At 39.3% G+C, this 24,017-nt stretch overlaps 1 long non-coding RNA gene and 1 pseudogene across 1 annotated transcript in view; one reads left to right on the top strand and one right to left on the bottom strand.

The window, feature by feature from the left end:
- Positions 1-24,017, bottom strand: part of LOC134737966 (uncharacterized) — a 119,837-nt gene that overhangs the window by 59,121 nt on the left and 36,699 nt on the right. The window lies entirely within an intron of this gene.
- LOC129043464 (A-kinase anchor protein 8-like) lies at positions 318-12,359 on the top strand (annotated as a pseudogene).

Below are 24,017 nucleotides of genomic sequence, written 5' to 3'. Positions count from 1 at the left end.
CATCACATTTTTAACCTATAATTATTTATTTTATTTTATTTCTAATTATCCAACTTTATTTTCCAACTGCAGTGTCAAGAGATGTCACAGCCGCTAGGGTGAATGTACAACTTCTGTGGCTTTCAAAACCGGGCGGGAAGCTACGTGACTGCACAAAAGACAAGACATGAGGTGCACGGTTCAGGAAGAAATGGCTGAGTCTCTTCAACAATATTAGTTTAGAGCATTTTAAGGTAACACATACCCTAGTACTGCTTACAAGCCAAAGGAGAAAGGGCGAGGCATCCATCATACATCACATCCCTTTGAACAGGGAAATGAGCATCAATTCTGTGCAAACAGCATCTTCGGATTACACATCAGCTTGTTTCACTTCGACTTCCATGGCAACTGCAGCAGAAGCAGCCATGGTTCCACCACTTTCTGCCTCTGCTGCCTTTGTCTCAGCCCCACTTCCAGTCTCTGCAGCCTCACTTCTGGCCTTGTGGCCCCCTACTCAGACGCTGTTACACAGAGCATCTGCTCTTCCAGCAGCTGTTCAGCTTGAAGATCACTACTGTTGTCTGCTGTATCCACGGGGCCTTCACAATCGCCTTGGTCTCCAGAGCAGAGCTCCTTTCCCATCTACAGCCCTCACTGCTGTCCTAATCTCCTGGGCCAAGATGTCTGCTGCCACCTCCTCAGGTGTCTCTTCCATATCCTCACCTCCTAAATTGCCATCTCCTCCTATTTCTGTATCACCAGTTTCACTGGTGTAAGGGGCCTCACACCTGAGGTATCTGTCTGTTGTTCAAGAAACTCTTAGCCACATGGAGACTGGTTTTCTTGAACTGTTCAGCAGCCGGCCCAGTCTCATAGGAGGCCACCAAGGCAAGCAAAGGTGGCCTGGTGGCCAGGGCCACTTCCGTGCACATGGCCTCTTATGGCCCAGAGCGGGGTACCTACAATTGCAACTCCCTCACTGCCAAGATCAACCAGCTTTTGGACATGATGTCCAAGGAAGAAGGCAGTGGGGGAAGCGGCCACGGTGGGGAAGGCAACCAGGACCGGAAGAGCTCCTTCCACTTGCAGACCTTGGAGTCCTGTGACTCCATGGCCTGCCTGCCAGAGCACAGCCCCTACTGCCCCAGCTACAGCTATGACTATGACTTCGACCTGGGGTTCCACCCCAATGGCACCTTTTGGGGGCAGTACAGTGAATGTTGAGACCTGGCCCTGGAGTAGGGCTCCCTCAATGGCTTCATGCCGGGTGGGGCCAGGGCCATTTCCAGGACCAGAGCAATCCCGGCACCTTCATGTGGAGCGACCCCGTCAAGCCACCCTCGGCCTCCCCTGATCCTCTATCCACGCCCTAGAAAGAGCTGAACTACATGAGGGGATGGGGTCTGGGAAGGCCCTCTCCCCAGCCAGCGGCCTCCTTGGCTCTTCTCCCCATCCATGGCTACTGACTAAGGCTTGATGGGCACGCAGGGGTCACGTGGCTATGACAGCACTGGCCTTAAGGATGTGGTCACTAGCAGGGCCAGATGCAGGATCGGGATCCACCCAGAAGGAGAGGGTTTGACCCCTTTGGGCTAGATGGCATGGGAAGGAAACAGAAGCAGTTCCAGATTTGTAAGGAGCCGACGCAAAACTAGCCTGGGTTGACAGCAAAGGAGATTACTCAGAAAATGATAACAAAGCTGATGACTTCCACTCAGGAGATGAAGAATTCAAAGGTGAGGATGAATTCTGTGACTCTGGTAGGCAGAGAGAAGGATGACGAGGATGAGGAAGTGAAAAAGAGAAGGGAAAAGTAAAGGAGACGAGACAGGATGCAGGACTGCGCAGCCAACAGGATTCAGTTGGCCTCTTCTGTGGGCAATTTCTGTAGATTTGAAGACAAAGAGATCCAGAAGCATCTGCAAAGTGAATTTCACAAAGAGACGCTGCAGTTTATAAGCACCAAGCTGCCCAACAAGACAATGGAATTCATCCGGGAATACATTATAAACAGGAATAAAAAAATTGAGAAGAAGCGTCAGGAATTGATGGAGAAAGAAAGCACAAAACCAAAACCAGATCCTTTCAGAGAGATTGGCCAGGAGCACTTTAAGAAGATCCAGGCTGCTCACTGCCTGGCCTGTGCTGTGCTGATCCAAGCGCAGCCACAGCTTCTCCAGCCACACCTGCACTTCATTGACCTCAATAACCTATTTTTTAAATTAATGGCAACTTAACATTGAATGCATAAACAAACAGGCAAAGTGAAAACTAATAAAAACTCTACACTGCAACTTCATCTCCCTGCTTTTTAATTTTTTGTGGTTGTCTTATTATATGTCTTACTATACTATGTCTTGAAAATTTGTTGTATTTCTTACTTTTGATAGTTGTATCTATTAGTCTTTCTACTCAAGGTATGAGTAGTTTATGCACCAGAATTACAGTGTTATGATATTCTGTGTTTTTCTGTGTACTCACTATTACAGGTGAATTTTGTGCAATATCTTCAGATGAGATGAATTATTATTGCTCATAAACATCATTTTATTTCAGATTGAAGAACTCCCTTGGGCATTTTTTGTAAAATAGGTCTGATGTTATAAAATCCCTCAGTTTTTCTTTGCCTGGGAAAGTCTTTATTGCTCCTTAATGTTTAAAGGATATTTTTATTGGCTATTGCTGAGACCAGCTCAGTCGTGGAGACCCCAACCCAGTGGTACTAGAGGAATTAAAGACACACACACAGAAATATAGCGTGTGGAATGGGAAAGCAGTGGTCTCACAGCCTTCAGAGCTGAGAGCCTTGAACAGAGATTTATCCACATATTTATTGACAGCAAGCCAGTGATAAGCATTGTTTTTGTAGATTATAGATTAAATAAAAGTATTCCTTATGGGAAATAAAGGGAAGGGTCAAAACAAAGGGGTGGGTTTGGCTAGTTACCTGCAGCAGGAACATGTCCTTAAGGTGCAGATCACTCATGCTATTGTTTGTGGTTCAGGAACGCCTTTAAGCGGTTTTCCACCCTGGGTGGACCAGTTGTTCCTTGCCCTCATTCCAGGAAACCCACAACCTTCCAGCATGGGCGTCATGGCCATCATGAACATATTACAGTGCTGCAGAGATTTTGTTTATGGCCAGTTTTGGGGCCAGTTTATGGCCAGATTTGGGGGCCTGTTCCCAACAGATATACTATTCTAGGATAATTTTATTCCAACGCTATGTATATGTCATGCCATTCTCTACTGGCCTGTAAGCTTTCCACTGGGAATTCTGCTGCCAGACATATTGAAGATCTTTGTATGTTACCTGTTTCTTTTATTTTGCTGCTTTTAGGATCATTTCTTTATCCTTGACCTTTGGAAATTTGATTATTGAATGTCTCGAGGTGGTCTTCTTTGGGTGAAATCCACTTGATGTTCTATAACTTTCATGTGCTTGGATATTGATATATTTCTCCAGGTTTGAGAAGTTCTCTGTTATTATCCCTTTGAATAAACTTTCCACCCAAATCACTCTCTCTACCTTCTTCTTTTTTTTTTTTTTTTTTTTTTTTACAGAGTTTTGCTTTTGTTGCCCTGGCTAGAGTACAATGGCATGCTTTTGGCTCACTTCAACCTCCTCCTCCCTGGTTCAAGCAACTCTCCTGCCTCAACCTCCTGAGTAGCTGGGATTACAGACATTTGTCACCATGTCAGGCTAATATTTTTGTATTTTTAGTAGAGATGGGGTTTCCTCACGTTGGTCAGGCTGGTCTTGAACTCCTGATCTCAGATGATCTGCCTACCTCAGCCTCCCAAAGTGCTAGGATTACAGGCATGAGCCACCCCACCTGGCCTACCTTCTCTTTAAGGTCAATAACTCTTAGATTTACCCCTTGGAGGCTATTTTCTGGATCTTGTAGATCTGCTTCATTCTTTTGTATTCTTTTTTCTTTTCTCTCCTTCGACTATGTGTTTTTAAATAGCCTGTCTTCAAACTCCTTAATTCTTTCTTATACTTTATCACTTTTACTGTTAAGAGACTCTAATGCATTTTTATGTATGCAGTTGCATTTCTCAGCTCCAGAGTTTCTTCCTGATTTCAAAAAGTATTTCAATCTCTGTTAAATTTATGTGATAGGATTCTGAATTCCTTCTCTGTCTTATCTTGACTTTCACTGAGCTCTTCCATAGAGATATTTTTAATCCACTCTCTTCAAGGTTACATATTTCTGCCTCTCTGGGATTGGTCACTAGTGCCTTAGGTAGTTCATTTGGTGAGGTCATATTTTCCTTGATTGTCTTGATGCTTATGGACATTTTTCAGTGTCTTGGAACTGAAGAGCTAGATATTTCTTGTAGTCTTCACAGTCTGGGCTTCTTTGTACCTGTTTCTATTGGGAAGACTTTCCAAATATTCAAAGGTACTTGATTGCTGTGATCTAAGTCTTTTGTCACTGCAGCTGTATCTGCATTAGAGGGCACCCCAAGCCCAGTAATACACTAGTTCTTGCAGCCTCATAGAGGTACTACCGTGGTGCTCTTGGGTCAGATTTGGGATAATTCTCTGGATTACCAGTCAGAGATCCTTGTTCTCTTCCCTTACTTTCTCCCAAATGGAATCTTTATTACTGTGCTGAGCTGCCTAAGGGGTGACAATAGCACTCCTGTGAGCATCACCACTGGGACTGCACTGAGTCTGACCCAAAGCCAGCACAGTATTGAGTCTCACCCAGGGCCCGCGGTGACCACTGCCTATTTACCACCTATGTTTTCTCAATGTCCAAGGGCTCCACAGTCAGTAGGTGGCAAATCTGGTCAGGCTTCTCCTCTTCCATTCAGAGAGGTGAGTTATCCCAGTCCCTGGGTAGGCCTAGAAATGGTGCGCAGGAGTCAGGGCCTGGAGTTGGGAACCTAGGAATCTTCTTGGTGCTCTATCTAATGTGGCACCCAAGCTGCAAGATTTTTCCATCTTTTCCTCCCCTTTCCTCAAGTAGAGAAGACTCTCTCTGTGGCCATCACTGCCACAGGCCTGCAGCAAATACTGCCTGGCTAGTGCTGATGTTCAATCATGGCCCAAGGGTTCTTCAGTTCACTTGTGGTGAATACTGACAGGCCTGCATCTCTTGCTTCAGGGCAGTGGGCTCCCTTCTGGCCTAGGGCAGGTCCAGAAATACCATGCAGGAGCCAAGGCCTAGAATCAGGGACAGCAGAATCCCTCTTGTGGCTGAACTGGCACCCAAGCTGCAAGAAAAAGTCCCCTTTACTCTTCCCTCTCCTTTCCTCAAGCAGGAGTCTCTCCCCATAGCCACCACAGACGGAAATGTGCTGAGTCACACCTGAAGCCAGCATGGCTCTGAGTCTCACCCAAGGCCCATGGTAATACTGCCTGGCTATCACTGCTAGTTATTCATGACCCAAGGGCTCTTTAGTCAGCAGGTGATGAATCCTGTCAGGAATGTATCCTTCCTTCCCTTCAAGGCAGCAGGTTCTCTTCTGGCTCGGGGTGTGTCTAGAGATGTCATCCAGGAGCTAGGGCCTGGAATGGGGGCCTCAGAACTCTGCCTGGTGACTTCTTCTTCTGTGGCTAAGCTGGTATTCAATTCACAAGACATATTCCTCTTTACTCTTCTCTCTCCTCTCCTCATGTGGAAGGAAGGAGTCTCTCCTGGATCTGCAAGCTGTACTGTCTTGGGTTGGAGAAGGGGTGATGTAAGCACTCATTTAGCCACCTCAGGTGATGTCTCACTAGATTGCATGCACCCCAAATTTACTGGCTCCAAGTTCAGCACAGCACTAGGACTTGCCCAGGAATTCTATCCTTTGTGGCTGAAACTGCCATCCAAGTTCATTTAGAACCCCAGAGCCCTTTAGCCTGTGGTGTTGTGGCTTGCTGGAACTCAAATTCCTACTGCTGGGGCTGGCCTAAATAATCCCTCCATGGGTGCTGACTGAGTCCTGCCCCTTCTTGCTTTCTGCTGTGACAGGGCAGCACTGAGTTCCAATGCAACATTCCACAACCACTGTGCTCTCCCTCCTGCAAGCACACAGATTTTCTCTCCGCATCACGTGGCTGCTGCTGGGAGATGGAGAGGGGTGGTGTAGGTGATTTAAGATTGTCTTTTTTAGCCTCTTTCCTTAATATGATGTTAAAACCAGGTACTGTGATTGCTTGCCTGATTTTTGGTTCTTGTGAAGGTGCTTCTTTGTGTGGATAGTTGTTCAATCTAGTGTTCCTGTTGGGAGAAAGATTGCTGGATTATTCTGTTCAGCCATCTTGTTTTGCCTCACTCGTCTCTGTTTTCTTTTTTAATATATTTTTTGTTTTAACTGCACTTAACAATTATTTTGTTTCCTTATTTTCTTATAGGGGATTAAATATTACTTCCCATTAATTCATCCCATACCTCTTCTCCAGAAGTATAATTATACTTTCATTATGTCCATACATTATGTAATTCATTGGCTTAATTTTGTTCTTTGATAAATACTTCTTGAGGCCCTCTCCTTTTCTTCTTTAATCAGAAGTTTATTCTCAAATTCGGTGGGATAGCTTATGTCTTGTCACTTTGGGATTCACATTTAACTTCATCCTAGCAATTCCTATCAACTCCTTCCTGCATTGAAACTCCCTCTTTTTTGTTTTCATTTCTTCTTTACTCTTAATTCATGGCTTTAATTTTAATGGGCCATATCTTATAGTAGCACATTGGAAATTATTTGAAGAAAAGTAAATTTCTTGAGGGTTTGTATGTCTGTGAAAAAAATAATTGTGATAACAACTTTCTGAGAACTTCTTAGATGCCATACTCTACTCTTTACATTTTATGTATGTTTACTTATTTAATCCTCAAAACAACCTAGTAAGAGAATTAATTATTGATTTCCTTGGAAAAATAAAAACTTAAGAAATTGAAATTTAAGCCCCAAGATATGTAGAAGCTTGCTGTTCCAGAACTAAAACCCCTGAAATCCGACTCTAAAGTTTGTGTTTTAGCCCTACACTATGCAAACACCCAACAGCATTATTCTACCATCACATGTGATGAGTAATTATATTTGATGCAGAATTCTAGCTTCCAGTGTCACTGACATATTTTTTCTATTTTTATTGTTATTTCTTCTGAAATTCCTATTGTTTATGTATTGTGTGTGGATCATCTCGTTTTGTCATCTTTTCATGATTTTTTCCATTTCTGTTCTGAGAAGTTTTGTAACTTTATTTTCCAACACTTTACCATTGATTTTTTAATTTTTTCCAATATATTTTAAATTTCAAATATTTTTTCTTTTTCTTAATCCCTTTTTCTATATTTATAAACAGTATCTTTTGCCATGTATATATATATTAACTGCAGATGTTCTCTGTTATGATAATCTTGCTGAGCTTTTTCTTGGGGAAATTCAACTGTCAAACTCTCTCAGTTTCTCTAGAGAGGAATTATTCATCATTCTGCCTGAAGACTGCAAACCCAGTAGCCAGTGTTCTCACAGCAGAGTGGAGGAGGTGGTTTTACTACTCTCTATATAGATTTCCACAGATGCCCACCTTTCCACATAGTATTTTCATCCTCAGCTATGCTTGGGTCCCCAAGTCTAAAGCAATGTCTGACTTAACGTCTTTAGACAACTGACCTTCAGTTTAAAGCAGATGATTATTCCTTACACAGATTTCCAAACAATCCTCCTTTTTATCAGCCCAACATACACCCAACTATCAGAAGTGCCTCCAATTTATGCAGTTCTGTAATTCAAATGTGTTTTTGCTGGGTTCTACTCATGGTTGCATTAAAATGCACTTTCTTCTAGTTCTAATCAGTTATCATGTGTTCATTTGTTTTTAGTTTTCTTTCTTTTTTCTTTCTTTCTTTTTATTTTTTTTTTTTCGGAGACAGTCTCACTCTGCTGCCCAGGCTGGAGGGCAGTGGCGCGATCTCGACTCACTTCAAACTCCGCCTCCCAGGTTGAAGTGATTCTCCTGCCTCAGCTTCCAGAGTAGCTGGGATTACAGGTGCCTGCCACCACATCCAGCTAATTTTTGTTTTTTAGGAGAGATGGGGTTTCACCCTGTTGGTCAGGCTGGTCTTGAACTCCTGACCTCAAGTGATCCTCCTGCCTCAGCCTCCCAAAGTGCTGGGATTACAGGCATGAGCCACCTCACCCAGCCTGTTTTCAGTTTTCTAAAATATATCTCTGTTTCTCCTATTCCATTTTTGATTTTATGGTGTATAAACTTTTATCTCTTTTCTGATATTTTAGTGTGATTTCAGCAAGAAGCAGATGTTTCTCAGAAGTTTGTCTTCATTCATAAATAGAACCTAAGACCTCTAAATTATCACTGGAGAAGAGAATATCCTCATAAAGAGAGACATGTGTACCCTGGAGACATAATAATTTTTCCTGAAATTTATGTTTATCCTGTTATTGTTATGCTACTGGCAGCAACATTCTGACCACTTCTACCCAACCAACTGCCCTTTTAATGTAGATCAAAATACGAACAGCTTCCTTCTCTTCTTTCCTCTTTTACTATGTTTAAAAACACTTGATTGTTTTATAAATATTTAATTGAGCTGAAGATAAGAATAATCATTTAAAAGTGGAAAGTAGTATGTATGTAAAGGATCTGGCTAACGAGGCCCTATCGCATCCATGTAGGCCCAAGATGTAAGAAAATAAAGATCATGAAGAAATTACTTGACTCCTAATTTTATGACCACTCTCCTCTCATTCCACAAATGTACTTCAATTTGAAGGACAGCCTTGTTCAAAAACAAAGGTGAGTTATAGAATACTTCTGTTTACCTATTAATTATCTGTTTACATGAAATACTTCACTTGCAAAGTTCCAAAAGTACAGAAAATTCTTTCTTCCTTCAGTAGAAGATTTTATATAGTGTGTGTAATGTGTAACATGAATTGTATATAACAGAGGTGGAGGATAAACTTCACCAATTAAACCATTTTTCACACTTCACCAACAATGTGTTGAGATGAAAAGCTTATAATGCAGAAAATGTTAAGAGTGGCAATATTCTTCTCCATCTACAACTTCAATGGCAGGTGGTTATTTTGACATTGTCTGTGTCATTTTCTTTCTTACGTGGTAGAATATGCCATCATTTTAAGTATCAATATATGTTATTGCTTATACAAAACAACCAGGGGATAGAAAATGATTCTAAAATATGCATATTATTTTCAAGAAAAAGGCAATAAACTCAAAGGTAGCAGGAAAAAATTTAAAATGTGAGAGGAGAACAAGAGAGAAAAATAATCATCAAATTGTTTGAACTGTTAGAACACAAGTCGACATATCTGGGCTGGCAGGAGGGGGGTTTTGAGAAGAATGAATTGTTAATAGGAAACTTACATAAGCATATGATTTAGAAGGAAAAATTTTCAAGTTTTGCACAAAGAGATGATTATGACAGTATTTCAAGCAAGCATTTGAGCTTATGAAAATGAGTTTTTAAATGTATAGTCGTATTATACAAAACATCATTGCTAATCTGTTTTGCTTAAGATAGTGCCATTGAATACCAACAAATTTTTAAATATTTTTGAAAACTGAAATTTGAGATTCCAAACTTTCAGTATTACAGGAGATAAGTATAATTGGGAGCTCATTGTTATGTCTTAACTTAGAAAGAAAATATGGCTCCGATATTTTGGTAGAATATTTGCCTTACATGTACCCAGACCTGATTTCTTCAAAAGTTAGATATAGTTGATGCTGTGTCCTCCTAAAATAAAAATAAGCTTTCCAATATTACTAATTGGAAACATGTATTTTGAAATCACTGAAAATAACAGCATTTGACAACTTACCCATGCTATGGGTTAAATTTTTAAAAATGCTACAGCAGTAAACTTAATTTGGAGAATTTTGTAAGTACATAAAAAGTGAAAAAATTCACATCTTCCTCCATACTATGCCACGTCTCCTGTACAAGAAGTAAATATATTCCTCTCACTCACTACAGTTCCTGGAGAATAACAAAGGCATAGAGAAAGTTATGACCATTTTTTTAAGAATAGGACATAATAAACATTAATCATTAATTATAGATTCTTACTTAGTTAAATGCAGGGGTTACAACTGGAAGGCTTAAAAATATCAATGAAGTAACACAGAGGTGTCACTTAGTCTAGGTGCATATTGGTGCATGGCAAATGAAAAAAAGAAGGGGGAAGTAAAGTATTCGAATGGGACAGTATACATCTTGCATAAAGTTATTCAAATAAAGGAAATACAAAGTATGTATACACACACACACACACACACACACACACACACACACACACACACACACGTCTTTTGAAGGCCAAATAAAACTTTTCAAAAACAAAGTTGCAATATTTAATTTAGGGTGAAGAGTTTTCTTCCTTAAACGAAGTAGTTTTCTAATTTTAATTTCAGATGATGTCCTTAAAGTGTAGTAATTCACAGCCATTTTAAATTTTCTATTCTGTCATATAATTGAAATCTTCTTCCTGCCATTTGTTGGAATGTTTTAAGGAATGTTTGCAGATTTGCACAAAATCCAGAGCTGTAAAGTTGCCTAAATTAATTACTTGTTATCTAAATATTAAGCAGCAAGACAGGAAGTGCTTAATAGGACCTTACGTTCCAGTGAGCAGGGTAAGGAAAAATCATAACGGATTCTCCAGTTTGTGGTCAGGCTTATTTGGAATGTAGCATACATGAGAGTGGACATCCAAAGGGCATTCCTTAGGTGTCTTTTGGAATAAGTATTATGCATGGATCTAATCAAATTCTAGCACCTCTTTCTTGGCAATATGATCTTTGCAAATTACTTAAACTACTTTGGTAAGTTGCTTAAATTGCTTTGGTCAAGTATTGTGGAAATTAGTGGATATTATTTAAAATACTTGGCACAATGCACAACACATAGTAAGCACCAAATAAACTTTGCTTTCTGTTATTTTATTATTAACATTATTATTATGCCTGCCCCAAGACCAGTGGCACAGAATACACAGGCAACATTTAAAGAACACTTAGGAAAAGACAGAAATAGTAGTAGTAGTAGTTGACATCTATTCAAAGATCACAATGTTTCAAGAACTGTCCAAAATGCATGAACTCACCTAATTCTTTCATCTATCCTATTTCATTTCCAATTGTACAGAAGAATCTGAGCCTCTGAGAAATGAAGCCTCTTGCTCCAGGTCAGGTAGGTAGGAATGGCAGGGCTGGCATTTAAACCAACAGAGTCTAGGGTTAGAGTCAGGCTCTTAACTAATATCCTATACTATCTCTTGATAACAAGAAAACAGTCATTCCAGATAGGAACCACGTGGATTAAAACGCCATTTAGGGCACATAGAAAAGGAATAGCAAAAATGAATGAAAACAGAGGAGAACAGATTTATTTTCCTTAGCTACATCTGGCTCACAATTTACACCTATAATGAAACAGGAACCAGAAATTAAATACTAGAACTGTGCTATATCAAAAGCATAAGTGTTATATCAAAAGCATAATGCTATGTTAATGAGGGTATACTTTGTTTATGACCAAATAACCTGTATAGTTAGCTGCATAAAGCATGTTATTGGGTATGTTCTGCCATTATCGATTTGTCTTTTTTTGTTTCATTTTCCTTTATTTTTATAATGTCCTAAGTTAAAAAATTTATTTTCCTGTATTGATTTAATAACATACTATGTTGAACAGCACCTGACAATTACAGTCATTATTCTGATGTTCCACTAGAGGAATAATATTTCTTATTTATAGTATGTAACATTATATTACTCAGTGTGGGGTTTATTTATATTCATGTGTATGTATTTCCCCAAAGTTATTCTGCCCTTCTTTGTCCTACATATCGTTTTCTTCAAGAGAAAACAATTTTATATACGCACTTGTATGTACACACACACACACACACACACACACACACTGAGAGAGAGAGAGGTCAAGCAACATAAAACCCAAGAGAGAAGTCAAGCACACATAAAACCCAATCTAAAACAAAACACATTTAGGGAGTATTTTTTGTTTCTCTTATTAGCAGCATTCAGTTGTACTTTGGATCCACAAAGTTAAATTATTAGCCTAATATTGTGAATTCTTTTCTTATAAAACCACAGCAAAACTCACATTATATAATAATATTTAACCAATTTCTTTATATTTACTAACAACCACATTGAATACATTGTGAAAAAATATATAGATTCCATTGAATATGGAAATTTGGTCCCAGAACATCTTAGTGACTTGACCAATGGCACTGAGGAAATCGGGCTAAAACAGGATGCAGTCCAAGTCCTCAGATGCCTGGCCTACTTCTTCACATCTCCCCAGGGCAACAGACACAGAAGCAGCAAAGCTGTGCATCACCAGACCAGTCCATGAATGCTTGAAGCAAAACATGCTTTTGTGGCACCACAAACGTTCTTAAAGCAGTTTTATCCACACTAAAATGGAAAACAAAGGAACATGGGCTCTAGTCCCAAGAGAGCCATGTTTTCTACTGTTTCCATTAGAAATAAACTCTGCATTCGACTCCCTAAAGCAACATTATTATGAACACGATTTTATGTGGATAAATTACTACTATATTTCAGCTGCACTGTGGGTTAAATAGGTTTTGTGGGCTACACTGTAGATATCATCACCTCATATACAGCTGCTACTACAGAAAAATGAATTCTGAGTCCAAGCTAAATTTTTTTAAAATTATTAACATTGAAAATATGCCCTGATAAAATTGTTTTACTTTCACAAGACTGAAGATTTAACTGTTACCGCTTTGGGGCAGAAATGATATTTTATTCCCATACGCGTTCCATAGGGGTATTTATTCCCACAATTTACCTATTGAAGTATCTTCCCAATATGTAGGTTGAAATACATAAAAACTGCAATATTTGACCATTTTGAGCTGTAAAAGTAGCAATTCCGTATAGTATAATCTAATACATAAATATACAGTAGCTTAACTCTCTATTGCTGATATTTCAAGTCTTTTCTCTATTTCCCATTACACAATGGCAACACCTAACCGTACGCAGTCATATTATCCCATTTTGAACATTTTGATTAATTGTATTTATATTTAAACACTATTTATTTAGCATCCCCTATATTCCAGCCACATCCTATGTGTTTTGTGTGATAAAAGTAATACAAATTTATTGTTGACATTGCACAAAATATAGAAAGATAGAAATAATAAATGTCATGAGTAATTGCAAAAATACACTAAGAATTTTGGAATCAGTTACTTGTTTTAAAAATATATAAAAATAGGATCACTATATGTACACAGTTATAATTTTTAGATGTCTATATTGTGTACATTTAACTGACACACTGTCTTTCCTATGCCATAAAGTGTTTTTGGTGTACAGACATTCCAATGGCTGATAGCACTCCATGGTATGGCTCTACCCACATCATCTGTATTAGGCCCCTCTCACATGGCTATAAATAAATGCCTGAGACTGGGTAATTTTTTTAAAGGGCTTAATTGGTTCACAGTTCTGCCAGCTATATAGCAAGCATAGTGCCAGCATCTGCTTCTGGAGATGCCTCAGGAAACTGTTTCTCATGGTGGAAGGCAGAGCAGGAGCAAAACAGGAGCTCACATGGCAAAACAGGAGCAAGAGTAGGGAGGAGTTGCCACACACGTTAAATGATCGGATGTCATGTGAACTCAGAGCGAGAGCTCACTTATCACCAAGGTGATGGCCCCTATGATCTGCCCCCATGATCCAAACAAATACTTACCACCAGGCCCTACCTCCAAACCAGGGATTACATTTCAACATGAGATTTGGGTAGAGACAAACATCCAAACTACATCATTTTGCCTTCTGCCCTTGCTACCACCCAAATCTCCTGTCCTTCTCACATTGCAAAACACAATTATAACTTCCCAATAGTCTCCCAAAATCTTAACTCCTTTCAACATTAACTGAAAAGTCCAAAGTCCAAAGTCTTATTTGAGACAAGGCAAGTCTCTTCAACCTATGAGCCTGTAAAATCGAAAACAGATTATTTACTCCCCAGATACAATGAGGGCATAGGCATTGGGTGAGCATTTCTGTTTCAAAAGAAAGAAATCAGCCAAAAGAAAGGAGGCAGGGGCAGTCGTTAAATGTTAAAGCTCCGAAATAACCTCCTCTAACTCCATGTCTCACATCCAGGACACACTGTTAGAAGGGGTGGACTCCCAAAGCCTTGGGCAGCTCCACCCCTGTGGCTTTGCAAGGTTCAGCCTCTGTGGCTGCTCTCATAAGTTGTTGAGTGCCTGTGGCTTTTCCAGGCACAGGGTCCAAGCTACCAGTGAATCTACCATTCTCAGGTCTGGAGGGCAGTTTCCCCCTTCTCACAGTTCCATTAGGTGGTACCTGAGTGGGGACTCTGAGTGGGGGTTCCAATCCCCCATAGTCTCCCTTGGCATTGCCCCAGTAGTTCTCTGTGGGGGCTCTGCCCATGCAGCAGGCTTCTGCCTGGGTACCCAGGTTTTCCATACATCCTCTGAAATATAGAGGGAGAGTGCCAAGTCTCCTTCACTCTTCCACTCTGTGTGCCCACAGGCTTAATGCTACATGGAAGCCACCAAGGTTTATGGCTTGCACTCTCTGAAGCAGTGGCCTGAGCTGTACTTGGGGTCGTCTGAGCCAAGGCTGGAGCTGGAGTGGCCTGGATGTGGGGAGCAGTGTGTTGAGATTGAGCAGGGCAGTGGGGCCTTGGGTCAGGCCCCTGAAACCATTCTTCCCTCACAGGTCTCAAGGTCCGTGATGGAGGGGCTGCCATGATGGTCTACGAAATGCTTTCACGGCCTGTTTCCCATTGTCCTGACTTTCAGCACTGGGCTCCCTATTAGTTATGTAAATTTCTCTAGCAAATGGTTGTTCCACAGCCTACTTGAATTCCTCTCCTGAAAAGGCTTTTACTTTCTCTGCCAAATGGCCAGGCTGCACATTTTTCCAATGTTTATTCTCTGCTTACCTTTTAAATAGAAGTTTCAACTTTAAGTCATTCCCTTGTTCCCGCATATGAGTATAGGTTGTTAGAAGTAGCTAGGCCACATCATGAATGCTTTGATGCTTAGAAATTTGTTCTAGCAGATACCTGAAATCATTACTATGAGGTTCAAAGTTCCACAGATCTCTAGGGCATGAACAAGTTACTTGCTAAGGTATAACATGTGACCTCTGATCCAGTCCTCAATAAGTTCCTCATTTTCATCTGAGACCATGTCATCCTTGACTCCATTATCCGTATCACTACCAGCATTTTTGTCACAACTATTTGACCAGTCTCTAAGAAGTTCTGAACTTTCCCTCATCTTCCTGTCTTCTTCTCAGCCCTCCAAATGCTTTCAACCTCTGTGTGTTTCCCAGTTCCAAAGCCGTTTCCACAGTCAGGTATCTTTATAGCAATGCCCCACCAATCAGTACCAATTTTCTGCATTAGGCTATTCTTGCATTGCTATAGATAAACACCTGAGATAGGGTAATTTATAAATGATAGAGGTTTAATGGGCTCATCGTCCTGCAGGGTTCACAGGATGCATAGTGCCAACATCTGCTTCTGGGGAAGCCTCAGGAAGCATTAACACATGGCAGAAGCTGAATGTAGAACAAGTACTTCACATGACTGAAACAGGAGCAAGAGAACTGGGGGCGATGAGGAAGTGTCACACAATTTTAAAGAGCCAGATCTCATGTGAACTCAGAGCAAGAGCTTACTTATGACCAAGGGATTGTCCCAAGCCATTAATGAGGGCTCTGCCCCCAGGATCCAAACACCTCCCACCAGGCCCCACCTCCAAGATTGGGGATTACATTTCAACATGATATTTGAATGGAGACAAATATCAAAACTATATTACCATCTCATTTCTACTCCAACTTTTGGATTGTTAGGCTAAACCTAATTTCTCACTTTCTGAAACATGATGGAATGAGTGCTCTTTCTTATAAAATTTGCATGCATCTCTGATTCCAACCATAGCAAAACATTTTCTTAGAAATGAACTTTCTGGATTAAAAAGTAGGTTCATTTTATTTTGTTACTAGTAATATCTTCTATATTATTTTAAAGGGCATATTAATTGAAAACAACCCAAGCATTACGGAAGCCAATTGAACCAAAATGAACATTATACATCCACTTCCCGGGAAAAACCACTGTTGATATTTTGGCATATACATGCCCAAATTTATAAGGCCCAAAGCTTGATAGTTACTGTGTAATAAAGAGGTTACATTTGTTTTTATGTTTTATTGTTGCATTTGTTTTCATTTTAGAATTAATTTTGGGATAACATATACATAAATAAGATACAGCTATTTAAAGTAGGAAGTTACACTAATTTTGAAAAATGTGTGTATCTGTGCTATAATCACCACAATCAATACATAGAATATTTCGAACAGTGTAAAGGCTTTTCTTTTATCCATTCCTAGTCAGTCCCAACTCTCATCTAGGACCCCAGACAGCCCACTCATCTACTTTCTATAACTATACATTAGATTTGTCTATTTTCCATTTTTAGATAAATGGATTCATAAAATTGCCAGCATGTACAGTTTTGCATCTGTTTTTATTTAGCATAATGTTTTTGAGATTCTATTTTGATGAACATGTTTGAAGTTTTCTACTTTACCTCTGAGTGCTATAGCCTTATATAAATGTGGCAGGCAGAATAATGTCACCCCAAACATGTTCATGTCTTAATTCCTGGAACCTGTGAAATGTTATCATACATGGCTAAAGGCACTTTGCAGCTGGGATTAAATTAAGGGCTTTGAGATGGGGAGATTTTTTCTGAATTAACCAAGTGGACTCAATATGATTTCTTGATGCAATAGTTAATTTTATGTATTAGTTTGTCTAGGTTATGATGCCTGTTTGTTTTAGTTAAACAATAATATAGATGTTACTGTAAAAGTGTTTTAGATATGTTACTAACATTTTCAATCAGTTATCTTAAAGTAAAATAGATTATCCTCCATAATGTGGGTGGACTTTATGCAACCAGTTGAAGGTTTTAAGAGCAAAGACTGAGGTTTCTTGAAGAAGAAGGAATTCCGCCTCAAGAAATTATGCCTGAGTTTTCAGCCTATTGGCCAGCCCTACACATTTCAGAATTGCCAACCTCTATAATCTTATAAGCCAAAACCTTAAAATAAATCTGTCAGTGTGTATGTATGTGTGCACACAAGTATGTGCGTGTGTGTGTGTGTGTGTAACTTTTTTTGTAGAACTCTTACTAACATACATAGATGTTTGGTCAAAGAGTCATGTGACCACAGAAGACTAGTCAGAGGTACAACGTTGCTTGCTTTGAGGGTAGGGGAAAGCGTTCAGGAGCTAAGGAACCTGAGCAGCCTCTAAGCTGGAAGAGGCAAGGAAACATACTCTCACTTCCAGAAAGAAAAGCCTGCTGACACCTTGCTTTTAGTCCCATGAGACCTATTTTGGACTTCTAACCTCAGAACCTTAAAATGATAAATTTACAATATTTTCATTGCTAAGTTTGTGGTTCTTTATTATGTGACAATAATTTGTGAAGAATACATTTATTTATCCATTCACTTCTTGACTGGCAAAGTAATTTTTTTCTAATTCTTTTGTATAATGAATAAAGTTGATATAAACTTTAATGTACAGCTCTTTGAATAAACGTATTTTTACTACTTATGAGTGAATTCATAGCAATTGGAGTCACAATTTTCTATGGTGAGTTTATAACTCTATAAGAAACTACAAAAGAATCTACCAAAGTGGTTGTAGCATTTTATAGTCTCAACAAAAAATGTAAGAGCTCTAATTGCTTCACATCCTTGTCAACAATTTGTCTTATCAGACTTCAAAAATTTTAGGCATTCTAATAGGTGTAAAGTATCTCATTTTTTAACAGTTTTATTGAGATATAAATTATATACCATAAAACATGCTTATTTGAAATTTAAAATTTTATTTTTTGTGAATTCACAAAAATATCACCAAAATCAATTTTAGAACATTTGCATCACTCCAGAAAGTCTGTACATATTAGCAGTCATTCCCATTTTTGCTCCAAATCTTCCTCACCACTACTACTCATCCATAGATTACCACCAATCTATTTTCTGTTTTTATAGATTTGTTTATTCTAGAGATTTCATATAAATCAAGTATATAATATATAGTACTATGGTTTGAATATGTCCCTCAAAAGTTCATGTGCTGAAAATATAAACCCCAATGAGATTATATATCTAGAGATGATTTTAAGAGCTAATTAAGGTTAAATGAAGTCATATGGATGGGGTCCTAATCCAATAGAACTGTGGCCTTATAAGAAAAAAAAAAAAAGAAAAAGATTTCAGACATACTTGATCTGCTTTGGCCTATAATACCCTCTGCCATGTTACAACATAGTAAGAAGGCCCTCACCAGATGCAAACCCTCAACTTTGGACTCCTCAGCCTCCAGATTTGTAAAACCTAAATTGCTTTTACTTGTAAATCAACCAGTCTCAGGTATTCCGTTAAAGCAATAGAAAACTGACTTGTTTCTTTCACGTACAATGTTTTTATTTTTTATTCATGTTGTAACATATGTTACTACTTATTCCTTTCTATTGCTGAATATATTGTATTGCATGAATATATCATGTTTTTGAATCTATTCATTAGTTGACAGACATTTGTATTGTTTCTAACATTTTATTATTATAAACATTCTGTCATAAATATGTGTCAAGAAGTTTTTGCATGGAAGCATGTTTTCAATACTCTTGGATGCATGGCAGCAGTGGAAGTATATGGTAACTCTATGTTTGCCATTTTAAGGAACTACCAAACTGTTTTTGAAAAATGGCTGCATCATTTCACATTTCTACCAGCAATGAATGAGTGTTCCTGTTTCTCCATATCTTTGTCAATATTTGTTTTTACATGTATTTTTTAATTATATCTATCCCACTGGGTATGAATTAGTATTTCCCTGTGGTATTAATACACATTTTCCTGTTCTCTAATGATGTGGAGTTATCTCATTATGTGTTTATTTGCAATTTAGATAACCTCTTTGGGGAAATGCATGCTTCGATCTTTTGCCAATTTTTCAATTGGTTTATTTGTATTATTATTGAGTTGTAAAAGTTATTTATTCTGGCTACAAGTTCCTTTTCACATATACTTTTTGCAAAAATTTTCTACCATTCACTGGGTTGTTTTCACTTTCTCAATTGTGTTCTTTGAAGCACAGAAGTTTTTAATTATTATTGATGGTTAATTTTATGTATCAACTGTACTGGGCCCGAGGATGCCCAGATATCTGGTTAAGGATTGTTTCTGGATTTGTCTGTAATGGCATTTCCAAAATACACTAGCATTTGAATTGGCAGACTGAATAAAGCAAATGGCCTTCTCGAATGTGAGTAAGCATCATTCAATCATTTGAGAGTCCGAATGCAGTAAAAGGAAAGTTGAATGCTCCATCTCTGCCTGACTACGTGAGCTGGGACACTGATCTTCTCATACCCTCAGTCCTCCTATTCTCAAGACTTCAGACTCAAATGGAGATTTATACCAGCAGCTCTTCAGCTCTCAGCCCTCTGCACTATATCATCAGCTTCCCTGGGTTTCCAGCTTGCAGAAGGCACATTGTGGGACTTCTTGGACTCCATAATTGCATGAGCCAATATCTTATAATAAATCTCTTTAAACATACACACACATTCACATATACACATGTACACACTAACTCGTACACAGGTTCTGTTTCTCTGTAGATCCCGGACCAATACAATTATGATAAAGTCAAATTTCTCTTTCATTTGTGTAACTTGTGCTTTTCGTGAAATATCTAATGTTATGAATATTTACTGTGATATATTTTTATGAGTTTTATAATTTTAGCTCTTACATATAGGTCTATGATACATTTTCAGTTAATTCTGATGTAAATAAGGATGAAGTCCAGCTTTATTCTTTTGTAGGTGGAGAACCAGTTATTACTGCACAATTTGTCAAAAAGCTTATCTTACAAAATTGAATTTCTTTGGCATGCTCCAAAAACCAATTGACTTTAAATGTCATGGTTTATATCTAGATTCTCAATTTCTTTCCATGTATCTATGTTTGTCTGTATGCTATTACCAAACTGTCTTGATTACTGTAGCTTTGTATTCAGTTTTGAAGTCAGAAATTATGGGTTATCCAACTTTGCTCTTTGTTTTAAAGGCTGTTTTGGCTACCCTTGTTTTTGGAATATTAATACGAATTTCAATATCACTTTGTCAATTCCTGAAAAAAAAAAGATGGAATTTGATAGATATTGTCTTGAATCTATAGATTAATTTGACAATAATTGCCACTTAAATGATATTACGTTTCTGAAAAATGACACTGGAACATCTTTCCATGTGTTTAGGTCTTCTGTAATATCTTTCAACGATGCATTGTTGTTTTCGGTATAAAGATATTGGTCTCCTTTGCTTAATTTACTTCTAAGTACTGTATTTCTTCATGTTATTTTAAATAAAATTGATTTTCTATTTTCATTTTTGGATTGTTTATTGCTAGTGTATAGAAGCACAAATGATTTTCATATACTGATCTCATACCCTGAAAGCTTGCTGAACTTGTTTATTAGTTCTAAGAGTTTTTATTGGATTTCTTAAGATTTTCTAGATATAAAATCATTTCATCAGCACATAGAGATAGTTTTATTCCTTCCTTTCCAATATGGAAGACTCTTATTTCTTTTTCTTGCCTAATTGTCCTGGCTAGAACTTCTAACAATGCTGAACAAAATCAGAGAGTGGATATCATTATACAGTTTATAAACTTAAGGGGAATTTAGTCTTTTACCATTAAGTATGATGTTAGCTATGGATTTTTTGTAGAGGCACTTTATCCGGTTGACCAAGTTCCCTTATATTCCTAGTGGCTGAGTGTTTTTTTTTTTTTTTTTTATTATACTTTAAGTTTTAGGGTACATGTGCACAACGTGCAGGTTTGTTACATATGTATACATGAGCCATGTTGGTGTGCTGCACCCATTAACTCATCACTTAACATTAGGTACATCTCCTAACGCTATCCCTCCCCTCTCCCCCCACCCCACAACAGGCCCCGTTGTGTGATGTTCCCCTTCCTGTGTCCATGTGTTCTCATTGTTCAATTCCCATCTATAAGTGAGAACATGCGGTGTTTGGTTTTTTGTCCTTGCGATAGTTTGCTGAGAATGATGGTTTCTAGCTTCATCCATGTCCCTACAAAGGACATGAACTCATCATTTTTTATGGCTGCATAATATTCCATGGTGTATATGTGCCACATTTTCTTAATCCAGTCTATCATTGACGGACATTTGGGTTGGTTCCAAGTCTTTGCTATTGTGAATAGTGACACAATAAACATACATGTGCATGTGTCTTTATAGCAGCATGTTTTATAATCCTTTGGGTATATACCCAGTAATGGATGGCTGGATCAAATGGTATTTCTAGTTCTAGATCCTTGAGGAATCGCCACACCAACTTCCACAATGGTTGAACTAGTTTACAGTCCCACCAACAGTGTAAAAGTGTTCCTATTTCTCCACATCCTCTCCAGCACCTGTTGTTTCCTGACTTTTTAATGATTGCCATTCTAACTGGTGTGAGATGGTATCTCATTGTGGTTTTGATTTGCATTTCTCTGATGGCCAGTGATGATGAACATTTTTTCATGTGTCTTTTGGCTGCATAAATGTCTTCTTTTGAGAAGTGTCTGTTCATATCCTTTGCCCAATTTTTGATGGGGTTGTTTGGTTTTTTCTTGTAAATTTGAGTTATTTGTAGATTCTAGATATTAGCCCATTGTCAGATAAGTGGATTGCAAAAGATGGCTGAATAGGAACAGCTCCAGTCTACAGCTCCCAGCATGAGAGATGCCAAAGACAGGTGATTTCTGCATTTCCAACTGAGGTACCAGGTTCATCTCACTGGGGAGTGTCGGACAGTGGGTACAGCACACCGAGCATGAACCGAAGCAGGGCAAGGAATCACCCATCCAGGCAGTGCAAGGGGTCAGGGAATTCCCTTTGCTCATCAAAGAAAGGGGTGACAGCTGGCACCTGGAAAATCGGGTCACTCCCACCCTACTACTGCATTTTTCCAACGGTCTTAGCAAACAGCACACCAGGAGATTATATCCCGCACCTGGCTCAGAGGGTCCTACACCCACAGAGCCTCGCTCATTGCTAGCACAGCAGTCTGAGATCAAACTGCAAGGCAGCAGCGAGGCTGGGGGAGGGGCGCCACCATTGCCAAGACTTGAGTAGGTACACAAAGCTACCGGGAAGCTCGAACTGGGTGGAGCCCACCACAGCTCAAGGAGGCCTGCCTACCTCTGTAGACTCCCCCTCTGGGGGCAGGGCATAGACAAACAAAAGGCAGCAGAAACCTCTGCAGACTTAAATGTCCCTGTCTGACAGCTTTGAAGAGAGTAGTCATTCTCCCAGCACGGAGCTGGAGATCTGAGAATGGACAGACTGCCTCCTCAAGTGGGTCTCTGGCCCCCGAGTAGCCTAACTGGGAGGTACCCCCCAGTAGGGGCAGACTGACACCTCACACGGCCGGGTACTCCTCTGAGACAAAACTTCCAGAGGAACCATCAGGCAGCAACAATTGCTGCTCACCAATATCCGCTGTTCTACAGTGTGCACTGTTGACACCCAGGCAAACAGAGTCTGGAGTGGACCTCCGGCAAACTCCAACAGACCCGCAGCTGAGGGTCCTGACTGTTAGAAGGAAAAATAACAAAAAGAAAGGACGTCCACACCAAAACCCCATCTGTACATCACCATCATCAAAGACCAAAGGTAGATACAACCACAAAGATGGAGAAAAAACAGAGCAGAAAAACTGGAAGCTCTAAAAATCAGAGCACCTCTCCTCCTCCAAAGGAATGCAACTCTTCACCAGCAACAGAACAAAGCTGGACAGAGAATGACTTTGAGGAGTTGAGAGAAGAAGGCTTCAGATGATCAAACTACTCTGAGCTAAAGGAGGAAGGTAAAACCCATGGCAAAGAAGTTAAACACCTTGAAAAAAATTAGATGAATGGCTAACTAGAATAACCAATGCAGAGAAGTCCTTAAAGGACCTGATGGAGCTGAAAACCACGGCACGAGAACTATGTGACGGATGCACAAGCCTCAGTAGCTGATTCGATCAACTGGAAGAAAGGGTAACAATGATGGAAGATCAAATGAATGAAATGAAGTGAGAAGAGAAGTTTAGAGAAAAAAGTATAAAAAGAAATGAACAAAGCCTCCAAGAAATATGGGATTCTGTGAAAAGACCAAATCTATGTCTGATTGGTGTACCTGAAAGTGACGGGGAGAATGGAACCAAGTTGGAAAACACTCTGCAGGATATTATCCAGGAGAACTTCCCCAATCTAGCAAGGCAGGCCAATATTCAAATTCAGGAAACACAGAGAATGCCATAAAGATACTCCTTGAGAAGAGCAACTCCAAGACACATAATTGTCAGATTCACCAAAGTTGAAATGAAGGAAACAATGTTCAGGGCAGCCAGAGAGAAAGGTCGGGTTACCCTCAAAGGGAAGCCCATCAGACTAACAGCTGATCTCTCGGCAGAAACTCTACAAGTCAGAAGAGAGGTGGGGGCCAATGTTCAACATTCTTTTTTTTTTTTTTCTTTTTTTAATTTTAATTTTAATTTTAAGTTCCAGGGTACATGTGCACGATGTACAGGGTTGTTACATATGTAAACGGGTGCCATGGTGGTTTGCTGCACCTGTCAACCCATCACCTTGCTATTAAGCCCAGCATGCATTAGCTATTTTTCCTCAATTTTCAACCCAGAATTTCATATCCAGCCAAACAAAGCTTCATAAGTGATGGAGAAATAAAATCCTTTACAGACAAGCAAATGCTGAGAGATTTTGTCACCACCAGGCCTGCCCTAAAAGAGCTCCTGAAGGAAGCAGTAGACATGGAAAGGAACAATCGGTACCAGACACTGCAAAAATATGCCAAATTGTAAAGACC

This window comes from Pongo pygmaeus, chromosome 13, assembly GCF_028885625.2.
Source record: "Pongo pygmaeus isolate AG05252 chromosome 13, NHGRI_mPonPyg2-v2.0_pri, whole genome shotgun sequence".
Taxonomy (NCBI): Eukaryota; Metazoa; Chordata; class Mammalia; order Primates; family Hominidae; genus Pongo; species Pongo pygmaeus.
This window is presented reverse-complemented; position numbering and strand designations above follow the sequence as displayed.